A 21,893-nucleotide genomic window follows, 5' to 3' on the forward strand; every position below is an offset into this window, starting at 1 on the left:
CAAAATTGTAAAGGAAAAATGTTTCATTTCAAGGAAAAACTATCTAATGATGGATTCCTTGAAATGTGACATTTTTTCCTTGCAGTTTTTAGCTAGCAAAAAATCACTTAATCTCTCCTACTTGATCAGATGCTTTTATTAAATGCTAGGTAACTTTCAAACTGGAAAAGGATTTTACCAAAACCGAACCGTTCCTAAAGTGGACCATTTCATCCTGGGTTTCAAGTTGGTGTCAATCATCAATTTCCCTCATCTACCGACTACTGCCGTTTAAATGACTTCCTTTCAATTATTGGCACCCATATTGATGAAGGTTTTCATTGTGTTGTTTAAAAGGGAAGGTTAACAAAAACAGTTTTTTGTTTCTTTCAAGCGATACACAGAGTGTTAGTCCATTCAGTCAATTTGTATTGAATAATTCATTTGAAAAATGTTTTCCTAAATGTTCATTGCAAAATGTTGAAAATTTGGGCAACTGGCAGGTATTTCCGGTGGCATCTCGGAAAATGTAGTGTGCAATTCAAAATCTACTCAGTAAATCGATTTGAAATATTTTTCGCTGTTCTTTGCATCATTCGTCAGGTAATGAGCTTTTTACGAAATTATTATTATTAATTTTTGCAATAAATAACGTTTTTTAGCGAAAATCTGATTTTGTTCTTCAGAGTGCCCAGAAAAATACAAAAATCTAAAAAAAAAGTTTCATTCGCTTTTTTCGAGAATTATGTAGATAAATAAAGTACCAAATTTCACAACGATTGGTCCAGTAGATCTTGAGTTGTGTGAGAAAATAACGAGCCTTTCGGAAGCCACCATCTTGAGGTTAAAAATGGCGTCAATCATCAATTCTCATCATCTACCGACCACTCCTGCTCAAATTACGCCTATATCGATAATAGTGTCTACTGTTTCGTGATAATCGTAAGCGGTCATGTTGAAATTTAAAATGGTGTAAACCATCAGTTTTTGTCATCTGAAACCTTCGTGGTAACGTTTAGGAAGAATAGTGTCTTCAGCAAAATTGATGCTTAGTATCTAAGCAACTGAAAATACTAACTTTGTAGGTCCTACAGATTTTTGGATGCGTCTTTTTTTGAAAAATAAGTTGATTTTTACCCATAACCTATAACCTTCAGTTCAACACTATGGCTTTGTTCTACATTTTTCGTCCGCATATCCTAGCGAACAATTTACTGTGTCACTTACATCACTTAAACCATTAGGTTAATTATAAGTTTTTTACTTGGTGAGACAACCGGATGAAGATTTATTGGATTTTCGGCGTTTGCGATGTGTTTTACTAGAACGGGTGATTTATACAGCTGGACGTTTCGGCCACTGGTTTTGGCCTTTTTCAAGGGAAATGCGTTATTGTTCTTTGAGTGTCGTTTACCGATGATCGGAGGTTTTTCTTTATTTTTTTAAAGCTAATTTAATAAAACCTCCGATCGTCCCCGCAAACGACGCTCAAACGAAGAATGATAACGTATTTCCCTTGAAAAAGGTCATAATTAGTGGCCGAAACGTCGAGCAGTATAAATCACCCGTTCTAGTAGAACAGACCGCAAAACGCCGAAAATCCAATAGAAGTTCATTATAAGAAAATAAGAAAGTTAATCGCCAGAAAGTGACCTACTTACAGTTACATCACATCGGTAATTGTGTACTGCTAACGTTTAGAAAATTAGCCCATTTTCGAAACGTGGCCAGTACACAGTTACGGGAGTGATGTAGCTGTATGTTGATCACTTACCGGCGATTCAGTTCCATTTCCACTTTTGTTAACTGGGCACGACTGCAAGTTTCAACACGAGTGTACTCAAAGTCCTTCGAAATTGTGTTTTCCCGTGGTAGCTGCATGGCTGTAGCTCACTCATTTCATTGCGCAGCCGGGGATAAGATACTATAGATTTTGTCCAGTCAATAAGTAACGAAGCGGTAGGTAGTTTGTCACACTAACAGCCATGGCAAAGCGATTTTGAACTTATTCTCAGTGTGTAATGAAAAGGAAAACTGGTTAGGTTTACTATGAATCAGAATCAAATCACTGAGGACTGTTTTGATAAGTGTTATTGATTTGTGATCAAGCGATTTCAAAGCATTCCTTGATCCAGTACCAGACTTAAATGATTAAATGTCATTAGTTGTTCCGGTCTGTCATTGATCAGAAGTTTTCCCAAAAATGCTCCGTAACTTCCAAACTAGAACAAAGATGTTGCCAAAACCGGACCGTGTCTAAAATGGGTCATGCCATTTTTGAATTTCATAATGGCGTCAATCATCAGTTTCCATCATCTACCGATTACTCCCTTTCAAAGGCCACCCATATCGATGTGAATTTTTCATTTTTTTTGATGATCGTAAGCAGTCATCTTAGATTTTAAAATTGGGCCAACCATCAGCTAAAAACTTTCCAAGCGCCATTATCGAAATGGACACAATGCCAGATGTGAAAATCTTTGATTAATTTCCCAAAAAGCTGTGAAAAATCATAATATTTCAAAAAATCTATGGAATCCTGTTCATCAAAATGCGAAAAAACTGTCATCTGTAAAAAAGAATCTGTGATCAAAAATTGTGAAAAAAAAATCTGTGAATATGGTAACCTTGCACAGTGCCCGAAAACTCCCAAGTACTCCCAAAAATAAATCACAAAATTGTTTTGTAATAGAGTAATAGTAGTTTAGCCGTATTTTTACTATCCGAACGAATGTTTGGAAGAAATTTCACAAATAAACATTCTTAACCACATCGTGCAGTCTCAAGCAATAAATCTAATCGTTTTCGGCTTCATTAAAGTTACAAAGCGTTTATAACAGTCTCCAGATTTCTTTTTCGATTCTATGTGAGTAATAAATAATACCAGATCTGCTTCGTAATTGTGGTTTTCGACTGTACGTGCATAAACATTTCAGCCTTGTAGCTTCCCAAGGCACACGAATTCTTTAGACATATTACATCCGGGAACAGCCAATATGTTATCAGGCATTTTGTGACAATCCTAAATCGTCAGCGTTGTTGATCAGTAAAAGATTCCTTTCGTTGGAGTGCTCGAAAAATCTCTGGTTGAATGGATCAAAATCACTCTCGTTAGTAAATAGTTTTTTTCCTTTGAAATGTTAATTATTCTAATTCCTCACTTTACTTCAAGTTTTGAGCTGCTTCTGCACTGCACTTTAGATTTTCCGCAAATCCCAACCGAATAACTAGCAAGATTGTAAATTGAATTTGAATTCTGAAGCGTCCCTCGATCCATTATTCTTATATTGATCGGTTTTAAAAAGGAAAAAGTTATTTGTGACCTCTTTGATCAGACGTTTATTCTATAAATGTTAAGTATCTTCCAAACTAAAAAAATAACAGTTGCCGTAACCGCCGGATCCGTTATCTTGGATTTAAAAATGTGGTGTCAATCATCAATTTCCATCATCCACTGATTACTTCTTTTCAAATGGCACTCACGTTGACGATGAGCAGTTATCTTGGATTCCAAACTGATGGCAACCACCAATTTTCATCGTCTAATGATCAGTCTCAGTGTTATGTTAACCAGAAGTCGTCATCATGGACTTGAAAATGGTATCAAACATCGATTTCTGACATCTACCGATCACCCCCTTTTAGATGATACTCATTTCGATGATGGTTTTCATAGTATTGTTATTTCCTGGAAGAACTTGGATTTGAAAATGGCGTCAATCATCGATTTCTGTCATCTACTGACCACCGCTTTCAAAGGGCACATGCAATTGCAAATTGACGTCAATCATCAGTTTCTCTCTATTTTGAAAACACTCTAAATGCCATTATTCAAACAGAAACATTGTCGGAAAGCTCCTAAATATTTCTGAAAATAGGCAATCAAACTATTTAGTTCTAGTAACTTACGTTAAGTGACCCGAGTGTCTTTCAGAGTCGCTATTACTCGATTGTAAGCGAAATATCCCAAATGCTGGGTATTCGTAACCCAATATCTAATATGAATGGAAGAAGTCGACTCAGTCGAATCTCTCGGTTTTGCTTTTGACAGTAATCATTGGTGGAAGTGAATGGCAAAAATTGTTTAAATTCAGGTTCAAAAAGTCTTCTCGTGTTGTTTTGAATTTCTTAATGCATATTTTCCCGATCAGATATTCTGTTTTAACCCAAAAACTTCAGAGGATCAAAACGTGTCACGTGTTCTGCCGTAGTTGGCGACTTTACAATAATTAACTTTTTCTAATTTTCAGCAGTACGAGTAGAGTATCACTTTATTACCATTTTATTGTATCAATTAAAAAAGTGTGATCTAGTTTAAAAATTTATATAAATTTTAGTTGAAAAATGTTTATACAATATGTTTGAAATATAAACTAATTCAATTGCTTTTGGTTTCTCTTTCACGCTCTCTCTCTTCGATCTGGTAATGCGACATTCTACAGGTGAGTAAACTAACAACTATAAAAAACATCACAGAAAAAATCTCCAACTTTGCCGTACTACAGCAAATTTCAAACGAATGTAACTCAATCATTTGTTTTTCGCCAAAATTATGCTTACAATACGGTTGTTATAAATACAAATACTAATCACTGACGCTAGGTATCACTCTTCATACCAGTTTTTCCACTCTTCTCTGGGCTATTCTTTATCTAATCTAACCCAGCTGAAAGTAGACGAACACCAGCCTGACAATATTACCCTTTGCGGTGCGGAATGTATCCGATTAGGGCTAGTGTTTGCGAAAATATCAAAAGACACCGCAGAAACTGATTCCTAACTTGAAATTTGACCATTTTTCTCATTCAACCTTATTTTCTTCAATATAAATCCAATCAAAGTACAAATTTTACAAAACTTATTCAAAAGGGTTCCATTTGTAAGGGAGAGTCTGTCTTGATTTGCTTTCTCTTTTTTTAGTAACGTGTGCTCCCCAAATATTTCCATTAATATGCCAGTCGAATTCGTAGTCCTTCGAAATGTGCCGGAACATTTTTGTAAAGTTGAATAAAGACGCCCTAATAACAATCCGAGAAGCTTAAAAATTGTCTCAAAACCTAGTCAATACCCCTGTAGAAAGATATTCCAATGATTGTAGAAAGAAATGAAAAATGATTGAGCGGCTGGGCTGTTTTCAAGGATGATGCAACTAACAACTGCGGTTCGAACATAGTAGGCCATGATTTAGGGTTTGTTCCTTCTTTAAGCTCAAACATAATAGTTGCAAATTGGCAGTTCTGGCAGTATATATTGAAAGATGAAGCTTCCAAACTCACTAATTATGCAAAGAATTAAAGCGCAGACGTAGAATCGAACGAGTAATTCAAAGATGAGAAAGTAAATAAAAAAGGCTATCATTTTGCACATTTGGGACTTTATAAATAAGTTTGGCAGAATTAGAATCTATTCGAGTAGAGGACATTGATCCTATCCTGCTAATAGTCCGTGTACATCACCGAAAAAGAAAACTGTTTCAAAATAGAATTCAGTATTTTATATAACATTCAAGCTATATTCAGTTTTCACTGTTTTTATCTGCCGCAATGTGAATGGGAACAAAAATATCTAATCTTTGACTAAGTGAGAGAGAGAGATAAAATGAGAAAGAGAGATCCTATCTGCGTCAAAACATTGAACCATGACCAGATACCGTTTGTAGGTTGTCGCCTTTTGACGTAGTTTTTATCATCGCGGGGGTAATAAATCTAGAAGGGATGGTCATTTTTCGGTCTGACAATGTATACTATTGAGCTACGGTGATGTAGATCCATGAAATGTGTAGAAAATGGGCACAATCTCTTGGTTTTGAAAATTGCCTATTATTTGTAATGCTAAAATTCAAATCTAGTACTCCAGTTTTCTCTCTTTTGTTTGAAATGTGAAGAAAGTGAGCGCAATCTCTTTGCTGTGAAAATTGGTCAATATTTGTAAAACCAAAATTCTAATCGAGTATTCCAGTTTTTTCAGTTTTTTATTTGAACGAAAACTTTAAACAAAGATAACATACGCTGCTCTAACCGAGGGGCGTCACATGGATAGGATAACAAGAAATGGGCAAAAATGGATAAAAACTACAGACACTGTATACACAGACTGGGGGAGACAAAAAACAGTAAAACTAGCAACCTTGAACGGAAGATCCCATTACCCTCTAAGAACGGTTGGTTTCAAAATCGTCCAATGAAGGACGTTCGTTGGACCAATTTGGACAACGTCCAAATAACCGTTCAACGAACGTCCATCATTGGACCCGTGTTGAACGATTTTGAAACAATTTTTTGGACGTCTCAGTGGGTAGTTTTACATGGGTTTCTCTCTATACTTCCCCTCAAAATACCATCATGCTCGTTTGGCTTCAGTTTTTGACAGTCCGTTTACCTGCAATTTTTGACACTTCGCTGGTCTGTATATAAAGTGTCTGTAATAACCATTTTTACGTTGATTTATTTAGAGTACTCTACCTTCATTTTTGAAAACAAAATATGAAAATGAAAGTCTCTATTTTTAAATTCGTCATTCGTTTTTACAAAGAGAACATTTTATTTGTAACTAACTTATAACGTTTTTGTTGTTTAAAAAAATATGCTTTGAAAAACTGGCAAAAGAATGATATAACAACCATTTACCCTTTATTAGGTTGAAAACACATCAAAAATGAAATAAGAGCAGTCCGCGGATAAGCGACGGTTTCGCACTCAAATGTCACCGCCATATAAATGATACAAAACTAATACAACAGTAGTTTTCGTTTCGTTTTGTTTCTTTTTCGCCGTTCGCTGCTGCCGTCTTTATCGATCATAATAGCATCAGCGTGTAACGCTTAGCAGAAGTGGTGTGCATTAGAACCATCGGTGATCGCACTCTTTGACACGCACACGTGTTATACCCGCTCTATTGAATTAATCATTTTTCGCACGACTGCTGTGTCTGCGACGAAAATAGTCTACTAGTGGCGAATGAAAAAAATCGGCGGTCCAAGGCGTGGACTATGAAAGGTGTCCACATTTATCGATTCCTGAGTGTGGTTGTTATTTTTAGACTTTTTAGAAACGTCTAATGGCAATTATTTTGTTTTGTTTTTGAAGTTAAATTTTAGGGAACAGCTACGGGTTTCTGAGAAATTATTGCAAACTTCACCGGAACCGGAAGTCGGTTCCGACAGCATACAGTACAAAGTTACTTTACGCTCGTCCGGACATGCCGCAGACTCAGGTGATTCGCATTTCAAATGACAAAATATCCTAACTCCTGCGGTAGAAGACAAAAGGTTAAGTCGCCGGGGAACTCTAAGCTTGCTCTTATGATCCCATTCCACGCTTTTCTGAACTTTCTTCCTTCAACTCCTTGCTCTTCCTTGAGTACTATGCCTTAAACTTCCAGTTTCTTGCTAATTAAATGCCGCTACAACAGTTAAAAATTGACTCAAGTAGTCGTTAATTAATCCACCTAGTGGTGCAATTGCCTTTCTCATTTCTCCAAACTACAAGGTTGCTACGGTCGCGCGGATTGCGCGGTTTTCGCGATTTTTTTCGGATTTGGCGCGTTTTATGTTCTTAATCTGATGCATCGCACGGATTTGGAGCGAATCAAATTTTCGTCAGTGTTTTGTTTTATTAGAATCTAAATTCTAAAAGAAATTAGAATTTAGAATTTAGAATTAAGAATTTAGAATTTAGAATTTAGAATTTGGAATTTAGAATTTAGAATTTAGAATTTAGAATTTAGAATTTAGAATTTAGAATTTAGAATTTAGAATTTAGAACTTAGAATTTAGAATTTAGAATTTAGAATTTAGAATTTAGAATTTAGAATTTAGAATTTAGAATTTAGAATTTAGAATTTAGAATTTAGAATTTAGAATTTAGAATTTAGAATTTAGAATTTAGAATTTAGAATTTAGAATTTAGAATTTAGAATTTAGAATTTAGAATTTAGAATTTAGAATTTAGAATTTAGAATTTAGAATTTAGAATTTAGAATTTAGAATTTAGAATTTAGAATTTAGAACTTAGAATTTAGAATTTAGAAATTAGAATTTAGAATTTAGAATTTAGAATTTAGAATTTAGAATTTAGAATTTAGAATTTAGAATTTAGAATTTAGAATTTAGAATTTAGAATTTAGAATTTAGAATTTAGAATTTAGAATTTAGAATTTAGAATTTAGAATTTAGAATTTAGAATTTAGAATTTAGAATTTAGAATTTAGAATTTAGAATTTAGAATTTAGAATTTAGAATTTAGAATTTAGAATTTAGAATTTAGAATTTAGAATTTAGAATTTAGAATTTAGAATTTAGAATTTAGAATTTAGAATTTAGAATTTAGAATTTAGAATTTAGAATTTAGAATTTAGAATTTAGAATTTAGAATTTAGAATTTAGAATTTAGAATTTAGAATTTAGAATTTAGAATTTAGAATTTAGAATTTAGAATTTAGAATTTAGAATTTAGAATTTAGAATTTAGAATTTAGAATTTAGAATTTAGAATTTAGAATTTAGAATTTAGAATTTAGAATTTAGAATTTAGAATTTAGAATTTAGAATTTAGAATTTAGAATTTAGAATTTAGAATTTAGAATTTAGAATTTAGAATTTAGAATTTAGAATTTAGAATTTAGAATTTAGAATTTAGAATTTAGAATTTAGAATTTAGAATTTAGAATTTAGAATTTAGAATTTAGAATTTAGAATTTAGAATTTAGAATTTAGAATTTAGAATTTAGAATTTAGAATTTAGAATTTAGAATTTAGAATTTAGAATTTAGAATTTAGAATTTAGAATTTAGAATTTAGAATTTAGAATTTAGAATTTAGAATTTAGAATTTAGAATTTAGAATTTAGAATTTAGAATTTAGAATTTAGAATTTAGAATTTAGAAATTAGAATTTAGAATTTAGAATTTAGAATTTAGAATTTAGAATTTAGAATTTAGAATTTAGAATTTAGAATTTAGAATTTAGAATTTAGAATTTAGAATTTAGAATTTAGAATTTAGAATTTAGAATTTAGAATTTAGAATTTAGAATTTAGAATTTAGAATTTAGAATTTAGAATTTAGAATTTAGAATTTAGAATTTAGAATTTAGAATTTAGAATTTAGAATTTAGAATTTAGAATTTAGAATTTAGAATTTAGAATTTAGAATTTAGAATTTAGAATTTAGAATTTAGAATTTAGAATTTAGAATTTAGAATTTAGAATTTAGAATTTAGAATTTAGAATTTAGAATTTAGAATTTAGAATTTAGAATTTAGAATTTAGAATTTAGAATTTAGAATTTAGAATTTAGAATTTAGAATTTAGAATTTAGAATTTAGAATTTAGAATTTAGAATTTAGAATTTAGAATTTAGAATTTAGAATTTAGAATTTAGAATTTAGAATTTAGAATTTAGAATTTAGAATTTAGAATTTAGAATTTAGAATTTAGAATTTAGAATTTAGAATTTAGAATTTAGAATTTAGAATCACGTTCATTTATTATTCTGTTCAAGTTATCTACCATACCAATCGCTGGGAACACAAATCGCTTAAAGAAACGAGTTATGGTGTTATGTTATGAAATTAATATAATTTTGAGATTAAAATTCATTTAAAAATGTTGAAACATTTTTAAGGCAATGTATTGGTGCGTCTTCATTTAATTTAGATTCAACTATAAATCTCTGCATATTTAGAATCGGTTCGCTGTTTTTTGACCGGTGAAGTGATCCTAGTGGTCGGTTATAGAATCTTGTGACAGCAGTATGTTCACAATTTTCGTCTTGATATCATGTGCCAATTTTTTGAAAAAGTTTGCCGTTTTCCCGAATGGACACAAGATGGGAAAGGAACCTCAAATTTCAGCCTAAAAGTAATGAAATCATGACATGGTCGGGTACGAGGATCGCAAATGAATTGAAGATAACCACAACCACTGTCTGTGCACTTCTGAAACATTTCAAGGAACGTCTTATTCTCGGAAGGTGTCGGACGTGGTTGTGATCAACAAACTCTGTGCTGTACAGTTCGAAATTTGCGCCTTCGGGAAGGTTTCAGAGCCTGATCGTAATACAAAACAGTACGACAAAAATGCGGGCCCGAAAGCTGTATGATCAGGTGCTGTCCAAATCAAACGGATGCATCTTTATGGACGATGAAAGGTGTGTCAAATTGGATTTCAAAAAGCTTCCGAGATAGACGTTTTATGTTGCCAGGTGTCGCTAAGTTGTTCCCAAGAAATATGAATCTGTTTTTGCGGATAACTGTGCCGGTAAGTTGTTGATCTGGCAGGGAATGTGCAGCTGTGGATCGACATGCTTGCTTAATCCTTCTTTCAATCGAATAATTTTCTAAGGATGAAAAAAGTGTAATAAAATGTTATTTTGCGAAAACAATGGAAACAAATCATTCATCGTTATTTCAAATAAATCCACGTTTCTGTTGATATTTTGCTTCATGCGGCGCACACCTTCAGTCACGGACTTGGCCTGCTGTTTCCACCAATTCTTCTTCCGGCCAATGTCGCTGCAGCACACCCTTGCAGTAATGGCAGCTGGCTAAGTATATCCAAAACTTGACGGACCACCATGGGACTAAATTAAGAGTAACATTCGTTTCTTGCGGAACTTCCTACACTTCCGAATTCGTAGTGATATCTGTCACGAAAACGCTGGTTTCCTTGCCACATGAACAAATCCCTTGCCAAATCATAGCTTTTCCGCGATCAAATCAGTGAACAACGAAATTTTTTAAAAATTGGCTATCGCATAGGTTTCATCGTCAATCAAAACACATCCATCGAGTTTCATCTTCATTTGCTCGAACAGCTTACGTATCTGGATTCTGGCCACTGTTCGTTGCTTGAGACTTCGGATGGACTTTTTTATTTGCTAATATATAATAATATTTGCAACCTTCTCGAAGACGGATTCACCGCAGAGTACAGCGATTAGAATTGTTTTTAACCCTATTTAAATCGCAATTGACATTATACGATTTCATTCCGAGGTTTGATTTGCACTTTTAAAAATATCTCGAAATTTCATCATGATTGGAACACAACAACTTAAGTTACAGCCATTTCTAACCTCTAAAACACTCACAGACAGAAGTTGGTTAAGGCTGAATATGTTTTCTAAGTGTATGAATTTTCAAAGCAGCTGTAGTCAATTGTTCACAAATACCATAGTAAAGAGAAAACCATCTGATCCGAGTTTTACATATTGTTTTACGACTTACAATTTTATATAGAGGCTCTTTTAAAGAAAAATCGGAAAAACAGGAGGGAAAGTTTCTGAACGTTAGTAACTTTTGTTGAACTGAACTACTCAGTTGGAAAAAATATTCATCAATTTTCTATTAAATTTCTTGGTATATATGACTTATAAATGTGTGTAACCCTCTAAATCTCACTGGCTGGCAGTGGTATTATGAAATAAAGTTTTCCGCTTATGGTTCAATCACCCCATGCAAACAACTTAATCTCGGGATGTAGTAGGTGTTAGCCCTACCGATTTCCATTTCAGAATGAAAAAGAACTAGCGATACATTCTGACGCCATTCTCGAGTTGGCAAATTCTTCTAAACTTTCGAAAGTGTCGCGGACAACCCTAAATTTGATAGTCTTTTTCAGGCAGAACCGTCTCTATGGTGCACCTAAGAGACTTAATCAAATATTAGGAAGCATGCATTTTTGTGCTAAATGCTTCATTCATCGCTCGCTAGTCGAATGAGAAGCATGTGGATGCACGGTCAGATGGTGCGATAACAAGAATGCATTCAGAATTTTCGTTGCGCATATTATATTTGATCAGTAGCCATATTCTACATTATGACGGATTGCTTTGAAGAAAGATTGTCATTTGTATTCTCAATAAGGACTAACCAAATTGAACGGGTGTCAGATTCGATCCGAATTACCTTCGTTAATACAACAATTATAACATTTTGTCGAAAATATTTTGAATTGTAATTTTTCAAAATAACTCTGAAAGCTAGAACAGTAAAGACCCTATTTTATCAGCCCTCGATTTTGTCAGCCTTATAGGAAAATTGATAGTTGGTAGTTTGATGAGCTCTAGCAGATGAACCAAATTGAATTCGAGTGAATCCTTGTTTGGGCACATTTTTCTAATCTTAGATATCCGAAATATGCAAAACAACTTAGAAAAATTTTAGTTTTTGGCTCTAGGTAAAAAATTACGATAGATTTCCGGCCATGAACCTATTCAAAAAAAAGTTCGTGGGTGAAAATGTTGCACAACCGCCATGTTGGGATAAAATTGTTCGAAAAAATATTTTGTGTGATTCAATGCCTATGTTATAAATCCTGGTAAATTGTACAGCCACCCACGATTTGTGAAATCGTATATGCTATGCTATTTTATGCTTCAATACCTATGTTATATATCCCATTTAACAAGATCTCGATTCACCTCTTTTTGCGCCAAGAAAAATTCTTGAAATATGCCTATTTTTTCGTGCTCTACAGTGGTGTAACCCCTTAACAACCAATTTCACAGGATTTCTTACCCTTCTTGGAGCTACTCGTTCCTATTTCTCTGCTAGCTGGTGCTGAGAGTTTCCCGACGGCGGAATTTCTCCCGATACCGATACACAGCTTCGCGGGCTAATTAGCTGTCAGCCACTCCGACAGACTTTCTCCGACTTTGTGTTTTTTCTCCTTAGCTCCCGTCACTATGCTAGCCCGCTGACCGACTATTGCTGTATAACTGGTGTATTGAGAACTGTTTGTTAATATTGTGATTTGTCGCAACGTGAATCGACTTAGAGATGCCGACCAATTTGACTTATGTTCCTTTCCAGCCACCGTCGCAAGATATTTTTCATGACATTTTATGTGTCAAAACGGCTCGCAGTATAACTTTTTTCCTGAGCAGGAAGTTATTGAATTTTTAAAAATAGTTCGAAGCTCTTATGGGAGGAGTTTGAACGCCCAAAATACTCTCCTTACGCACGGGCCTGCATATGCAGTTGGTGCTATTATAAAGCAAATATAAAGCCGAAATAAATCTAATGTAATTTAGAAGTTTAGAATTCTATTTATCACAATCTCATTACATTCAAACTTATCCAGTATTGCAATCAGAATATATTGGCTCAAATAGAACGTTCTCCGTATGTTGTCGGTGGATTTGTGCCTCCAATATAGCCTAGGCAGTCGAAAAGAGTGCTCTTGCCGTGAATGGCGATGCCAACTGCGTTTGTTCGAAACACACTAAAGGTAAAACATTCATTTCTGTTTTCTTTTTAAGGATATTCAATTAGCTAGAGATTACTAAATAGTGAGAGTTATGACAATTTAGAGCCATAGTGCTCAAGTAAGAGAAAGCATGTGAAGTATACAGATCGTAAAAGAGACAAGATCATGGGAAACAGGTCTACCATCCTTCAAACTAATCTTTTGTCTTCTGCTGGTAGGAGTCGAGATTAGGCAGAGTTGCTACGAATCATTCAAATCTACCAATATGTCTCACAGCAAAAGCGAGATTTATCTCTCTTTGCCATGAGAACATTATTCATATCGTGTGCGATCCAAATTCGCTTAAGATTAAAACATTCATCACATATCAGTTGAAAAGCGCCAATGAGAGGTTTTTTTTTGAAATTTATTTTTGTTCATAATGTAGTAAACCGAAACTTAAGAAAGCTTTGCAGAAACATTGTGTAAAATGACAATCTGTATGAGCTGTCCAGTAGCATGAGTAGTACTGATGGCAGACTTTTAAACTTGACAGTGGTGCTCTATAACAGCATTAGTAATACGCAAAACAAGCTGTCTCTGCACTATAATGGCACATTAGCTCGCCTTTTGTGGCATCATATCAGCATTAAATCATCGTACAGCGTTTACCGACTCTTAGAGGCTGGCCTATATATGCGGATCTAAAGCAGATATAAGGCTACATGTTGATGCTTAATTACCTCAACCACGATGAACGAGAGCTCTAGCTATAATCTTTCTCAAAAAATGGACACACGGTGCTACAAAATATAAAAAAATGATGTACTTTTCAAGGGATCTGTTAAAGGTTGTAGGTTTAGTCAAGTACAATACAAAACCTTTTTTTGATTAATTTGATATACTCTCAAAATCTGGATTTAAAGCAAAAAAAAACATTTTTCAGGACTTACGGCACTAAATAAATTTCCACTCGGTCATTTTTTAACCGATTTTGAATTTTTTTATTGTTCTTGAAAGAATAAGAAATGAAACCTAAAAAAATAGAAATCAATTGAAAGATAATCGCGTAGCTAAATTTTTAGTGCAAAATTTCCCGAAAAATAGTGTTTTTGCTATATATCAAAATTTTGAGGGTATACAACAGTTTTCATGTACTATTTTGACCGTGTTATCGAAATTACATTCACAAAAGAAACATAATTTGTTCTAAATAGACAATATCGATTGTGAGTAATTTCCTTCCCTCATTATTTTGTCTCGAAAAAGACGCAAATTTGCCCACCCTAAATAAAATCTACACGCACACGTATGCAGTTACAGAACAATAATAATATGAGTACGACTGCCAAAAAAGCAGTTCTGTTTTCCATGTGTATTTTGCAAGTTTCGTTTACAATTCAGCGCTCTCGCGTTGTCTGCCTCTCTGATCAAGTACTCATTGGATTTCTACTGTTCTCCCGCGTTTCTATAATTCTCTCCCTCTCTGACTATTCTCTCTTTTCTCTTCACAACCTGAAAATCTCTCCCCTACTGATTACCCGCGAGTTTATTTGCACCCGAACCAACACGTGCTATTGCCATGCTGGAGTTTCGATTCGTAACCTTAAACGTAACGCCCCGGTAACACTCTTCCTCGATCGAGCGAGGTGACAGAAGCGATCTCGCTCTGAGCCACCTTCTGTTCTTGCGCTGCCTGCTGCGCTGCTTGCTACTGCTACTGGATGCACACGGGGGAAGCAGTTTGACAATCCTCTTACCCGCGGCTTAGACCACGAAACGATTCGTCATCACGATTTATCTCGAAACGACTGATTTACAACTTTTCACAAACCGTTACAAAACCGTTTCGCATTCACCCCCCGTCCGCAGCCACCTTCGATCACTGCTCTGTAGCTCTAGCGCGAAAAACTAAAACAGCTATACTAAAAAGGGCAATTCCACGGTTCGTCGTCGTCCATCGAATGGGAGAATATGCAAGGTGCGCGCCTCCGTCCCGCAATGGCTCTGGGAGTACAGGAAGGGAAAAACTGGCCGCGAAAAAAAAGGTCCCATCTTTCCCTCTGAAATCAGGCTGGCTGGCTGCACACGGAGTGTGCTAATCCAACCGGTTTATTGTGGATGGTACCATCACCGCCATCATCACCATCATCAGCATCAGGTGCAATAGAAGAGCTAATGCTGCTGCTGCTCGGCTTACAAACAGGTGAGGAAAGGGCAATAAAAGAAGTTTGCATTCCTCGCGCAAATCCGCAACAGCGGCTTCGAGCTGCTGGAACTGGGAACCGGGACCGGAATCGGGATCGGGAGGAAGAAGCACTGACTGAACCAACAACAACAACAACAGCCACAATGCAGGCAGGAGTGGGATTTTCTGGTGGCTGGATTAGGTCAAAGCAAGAAACTAAAACACACTGATTTGCCGTTATAATGATTTATTTTCACTCCTCCGGTCCGTCGTCGGTCCTTCCTCTGTTTTGTTGTTGGTTGTCTTCGTTGGCGATGACAGAAGGACTGAACAGTGGGGGGATTAGTGGTTTAGTAGTTATTTGTGGATTATCATGTTTGTTGAGGTATTTAATCAATGCCACAATTTCATATAAAAACAACAACACTATCTACCAAACATAACCAAAAAATCTTAAGTGTCCCTTAGTTTACTTTTTCTTCCGTAAATAATTCGGTCATTTTTGTTTACTCTTATGGTGATTTCGCTTGAACCCGAAACTGAGTCAGGTTCTAACCCCAACCACTGTGAGTACATACATTTTGACAGCAGTTGGGGTTAGAAACTGACTCAGTTTCGCTTCAAACAAAAACCATACTAAATACTTAAATAATAGTTCTTATTGGAAAACTGACAACCCTGATAATTTGCGTACCCGCTAAGAAGCCCAACAAATTGTATCAAAATCGTTCAACACGGATCCAACGATGGACGCCTGTTGAACGGTTATTTGAACGTCGTCCAACGTTGGTCCAACGAACGTCCTTCTTTAAACGATTTTGATACCAACCGTTCTTAGAGTGTGGTACGGTGTTAGAAAAAACACAGCATGCTCTTTGTTTTTGTTTTATATGTTCGATTTGAATTCGTTTGAATCGGTCATTAATCGTTCGATGTTTATTTTTAAACGTGCTATTAAAGTATTTAGCACCCCGGAATAACCGGTTATCCTTACTACTTCGCCCGATTGAACTGTCGTGAAGTAAACAATTTTTTTCTGCCGCGAGCCCGAATTCAATCCGTCATGGTACGATGTCGCAAGTTATTCGATTTGGACAACAAAATAGAACACTGGTGACACGATTCGAGACTGTACGCCAAACCGCCTTCTAATTGCGATGATTGAATTAAAAATCAATATTTCGCGCGTGCATTGTGGACCATTGCGGGCCGATCCACTAAATTGCCCCGTTCGCTGCCGCTTGACTGAAATCGAATGGTCTAGTAATGAATATTAATTTTCGAGAATTTATTTCGGAATACTTTGCACCCATTGGTATGAAACATTTTTTGTATCTGCATGTGTCATGTAATTTTGTACCATGTCCTCGTCTGTTTTTTTGAATTATTGAATATTAAACAACTCATCCATCGTTGCATTTCGCAAAAGCTTCGTTAGTAAGTCTGTAAATCCTCGGTAGTGGTTGCGTCTTATCACAATAATTTTTGAGTAGCACAACACATATCACGCAGAATTGTATTCAAATAAACTTAACCTTTCAATAAAAATGAAATTTATGATTTTTACATAAACATGTTCAATTTTAACTTTGTCGTTTATCCAAAAAGGCTTAACGGGGTAAAGCATGCTGCACCAGATAGAAATAACAGATTTCTAATTTGCTAAACAGTAGATGGATGCGTAGGCATCTGGTCAGACGAATGTAATGGTTGCTTACCGTACATCGATTTTTGAACAGATTTGGTAACCGTATAACCGTATTACCCTATACCTATCGTATGTTATCTATTGGAATGTTCCGCTACTTCTCGAAAACTTAGGAAGCTTGAATCGACAATAACTTAGTTACAGTTTTAATAATATTTTTAATGTTTTTATTTTACATTCGGCATGCGAATTTAAACCGTGAAATTTTCCACTTGAAATTTTAAGTGTTCTAAATACTATAGGAATTTCAATCATTGATAGCATTTTGTGGTATTATAATTACTAAATTTGATGTATTTGGTCCAGAAAGCAAATCGTAATAATGCCAATATATATTTCTATGATTGATTCACTTTTCTCGCACTCTGGCAGCTCTCATTACTACTAATTACTAACATAACTATTACATTACTGAATACTATCAAACCTCGCTTCTCATTTCGTTTTTAATATTAATAATCACGTTTCATGATTTATGGTGGACTGTAAATACCTCAATGAATAGACATTCTACATTCCTTCTCTGTCGACCACAAACAATAATAATAATTTGGGTTTTACGTATTGATTTCAGTGGTTGTTAAATGAAATTTACAATATACACGACTTAAATAAAAGGTATCAGTTATTGCAGAAATGTCGAAAATTGAAAAAAAATAAGATTTAAAAATTTAAAAAAAAAATACAATTAAAACGCTGTAGGAAACTAATTTATTATAGGGAAAATTTACAAAATTTCAAAGAAGTAACAGAATTGAATAAAAAAGAAGAAACATGACATTGTGACATTGTGTATTAAAAATAGTTGTAGTATATTGGAAAAATTGAGAAAAAGGAAACAAACAAAATGAAATCAGAAACGATAAAATAGTACAAATAAAATCAAATAAAACATTTTAATTTATAGAACAAGCAAAATATCAAAATCCAATAAACGATTCATAAAATGAAAAAAGAGCAGTACTATAATGAACAGGAAAAAATAGAAAAAAAGGATAAATAAAAAATGGGAAATAATATCCGAAAACAAAAATTGCAAAAATCAAGAAATCATTGAAACACTACAAAACAAATGAATTATTGAAAATGCAAGAAAATAGAATTAATGGTAAATTGAAAAATAAATTGAATGGGAAAAATAGAATAATTAAAAAAAGACAAAAGTTGATGGACTCAACAAAATTGAATAAAGGCAAATGGAAAAACAGCGAAATAAGAAGAATAAAAACAAATAAAATGGAAATGTGAATGAAAAAATGAAAATTTGAATGAAAAAAAAATGCATAAAAGGAACAATGGAAGGATAAATTTAGTAGAATCGTTACGCTAGCTAAATGGAGCTCTTGAAAAAGCAAAAAAGAACGTGAAAATGGATAGATTAAATAGTCAAAATATAGAGAAATTAAGAAAAAAAACGGTGAGCTATAAGCAGAATGAAAATATAGAAAAAAAAGATTGTTTGTATAAAAATGACAACTACAATAAATTGAAAATGTTCTAAATAGTACTAAAAAAATTATTGCTGGAAATTTAAAAAACCTGAAAATAAAAATCAAAATAATCAAATGAAACAGAAAAAAGGATGAAATACAAAGCTTAACTATAAATGGACAAGGTTTTGACATGAACCAGATTCTGAGGAAAGGACATCGAAACGGGGACCCCTTAACTAATCTAGTTAGGTTTTGAACCATTCGAATGGAACGGAAAATGGGATAATAGGGAGACAAAAATCAAAAAAAAACGAAAATATTGAAGAATTCGACCCTAAAAAAACAAAAAAAGTAAGAGATTTACGACATAAAAAACATAAAAAGTAATGTGAATGTAAAACAAAACAAAAAACAGGGAACGAGGAAACTAGGCAAAAAAAATAAATAAAACGAGAAAATGATGTAAGTCCAAAATCAAGTAAAGTGTGAAAACAACCGAACCATGAACGAGAAGAGATTGGATTGTTTCGTTACAAGAAATAAAAAGTAGTAATATTCAATAAAAGTGCCAAAAAGACTGATTGAAAAATAAATATAAAAGAAACAGGCAAAATAAAGAAAATATTCCAATGACAAACAAATAGGTAAATAGAAAATTGATTTTTTTAAAAGTAATTTAAAAAAGACGAAAATTGAAATTAAAAATAGAACAAGGAAAAAGAAAAATTAACAAATAGAGAAAAATTTAAAGAAAAGATAGGTCAAATAGAAAATAATGAACTAATAAAACTAGAATATAAAAATTTGGAATAATTATTGAAATAATTAGATAATAAAATGAAAGAAAAAATAATTCTGAAAAGAAAAAAAATGAATAAACGGTGTACGATTGAAGAAATAAAAAATATAAAAGATTGCGTAAATGTAAACACAGAAAATGGCAGATTATAGAAAATGAAAACTAACAAATGAAAATTTAAAAAATGTTAAACTGTGAGCAAAATGCATGGAGAATGGAAAATGACAAAAATCAAATTGGGTAACAAGGAATTGAACTCCGTAAAAAACAGCATGTTGAAATGAAATAAGTAGAATAACTAAAATATATGTAAAAAATGGGGAAAAAAGACAGGATGTGGCAAATTGAATAAATAAAACATTTGAAACGGAAATAAATGAGAAAAAAATTAAGAAAAATAAATAACAGAAAATAAATATAAATAACGAAAAAATGACAAACGGCGATGAATAGAGGAGAAATTAGTGTAAAAATAAATCGAAAAATAGAACATTTTTTGCGAGTTACTTCATCTGAAATACATTTTAATACGGACAAATAAATTATGAAAAAAGCCGGAATAAAGAAAAACGACAAGCACGAAAAATTGCATGAATGAATGAAAATATTTAATAAATGATTTCATAAAATCAATATATCAGAGAAAATATACAAAAAAAATAAAACTGAAAAAAATTGAAATTGGAGCAGACAATAAAATCAATGACAGGTACGAGAAAGGAAATATAGGGAAGTTTGATTTTTATGGAATTAAACTAAATGGAAAATAGAAAAAAATAATAAGTAGGAAAATGAAATCCTAAAATACCTGAAAAAATAAAAAGGCAAAAAAAAATTAAAAAAAAATAAATGTACAATATATATATATATATATATATATATATATATATATATATATATATATATATATATATATATATATATATATATATATATATATATATATATATATATATATATATATATATATATATATATATATATATATATATATATATATATATATATATATATATATATATATATATATATATATATATATATATATATATATATATATATATATATATATATATATAAATAAGACAATAGAAAAAGTACATCGAAAGCGCAAAATAGTAAGTTAATAAGTGTGAAGAATCCATCAAATAAAGTCATAAATAAGTAAACGAAAGAAAGTAAAATAAGGAGCAAGGAAACAACTTAATGAAATGGAAAAATATGATAGAAAATTTAAGATATAGCAAAAATTAAAAGAAGCATGGAAATGAAAAAAAGATAAAAATTCAAAATGATGCAATGAAATAAAAAATCAAGAAGGTACAAAAATCGAACTTCGAAACTAGAAAAATGTTTTACAAAAATTAAAATACTATAAAAGAACCACAAAACAAACCGTGAAATGGAGAGCATGAAATAATTGGGCTTTTCTAATCGTAGTTTAAGATTATAAATTAAAATAAAGCATAAATAAATAAATGTATACTTACATAAATTTAAATATAACAAAATTGATATATAATGAAATTGAAAATAATATAAAAAGATTGACAAAATGAAAAAAAATGCAAATAGAATAGATGGGTGGAAAACAGAACGGCGAAATAGGTAAAAAAATATATTCAAATGATTAACACCCTAAAAATGAAATGTCGAAAATAAAAAAAAATTAATTAAAAATTAATGCACAATAATTGCGAAAAGGGCGAAAAAATGAGAAAATGTAATAAAATTTACAATGAATTTAGATTGTAGCACTACATATTTATATCGCTTATGCATTACATCACGCCGTCAAAAATCAGTTCTACGCTTTCAGCCAATAACGCTAAAAAAATAATGGACAAAAACTAAAAACAGAACGATGAAAAATGAAACCAAAAATGTATCGAAAAATAATGAAATGGATTCACCTGAATAGAGAAACAAGAAAAACAAAGAAAAATTATATGCGAAAGCATTAAACAATGCAGAACACAATCGAAAATATAAGAAAGACCTAAACGGGGTAGAGTGGAAAAATTTCATAAATAGATTAATCAAAAGAAATAAAATTTAGGGAAAAGTAAATGAAATATTGAGAGAAAGATTCGCAAGTAGTAAAATAGCATAATTTGAAATAAATAAAACAATAATTTTAAAAAGAAATGTAGAATATGTAAAAACTAGAATGAAGGACAAAAGAAAAATGTAAATAATTGAAAAATGGAAAAAATAGGGAAATTTGAAACCTATAAATGAGTATTAAATAAAAAAAATGAATAAATAAATTATAACATATTGAAAAAAACGAAGAAATAACACAAATGAAATAATAGCAGGATAAAAAATAACGAAAATGTAAAAAAAATATTAAGACGATATACAACACAAAAAACGAATACAAAAAAATGGATCGGAGAACAGGACAAACGATGAACAAACAAAATCCAAAAAAAAATCAACGAAAATAAATATATAAAAAACTAAAAAATGCGGAAATGGAGAAAACGGAAAAAAATTGTTAGATTTTTAAAAGAATTAAAAATAAGTGAAAACAAACAAGTACAAAATGATTATGTTAAAAAAAACTTGTTTTAATTCACCTAGCGGTGCAATCG

General features: G+C 32.4%; 1 protein-coding gene across 10 annotated transcripts in view; it reads left to right on the forward strand.

Annotated features, from left to right (window-relative positions):
• Positions 1-21,893, forward strand: part of LOC131685169 (sex determination protein fruitless) — a 624,000-nt gene that overhangs the window by 278,992 nt on the left and 323,115 nt on the right. Inside the window, exon 1 of one of the 10 annotated variants that reach the window (XM_058968780.1) lies at positions 4,307-4,421. The exons of the other annotated variants lie outside the window; for them this stretch is intronic. The gene's annotated coding sequence lies outside the window, so the exon portion shown is untranslated. Of the gene's footprint in view, positions 1-4,306; positions 4,422-21,893 lie in introns of those variants that run through there. 10 annotated transcript variants of the gene reach the window in all.

The sequence above is a fragment of the Topomyia yanbarensis genome, chromosome 1, assembly GCF_030247195.1.
Source record: "Topomyia yanbarensis strain Yona2022 chromosome 1, ASM3024719v1, whole genome shotgun sequence".
Taxonomy (NCBI): Eukaryota; Metazoa; Arthropoda; class Insecta; order Diptera; family Culicidae; genus Topomyia; species Topomyia yanbarensis.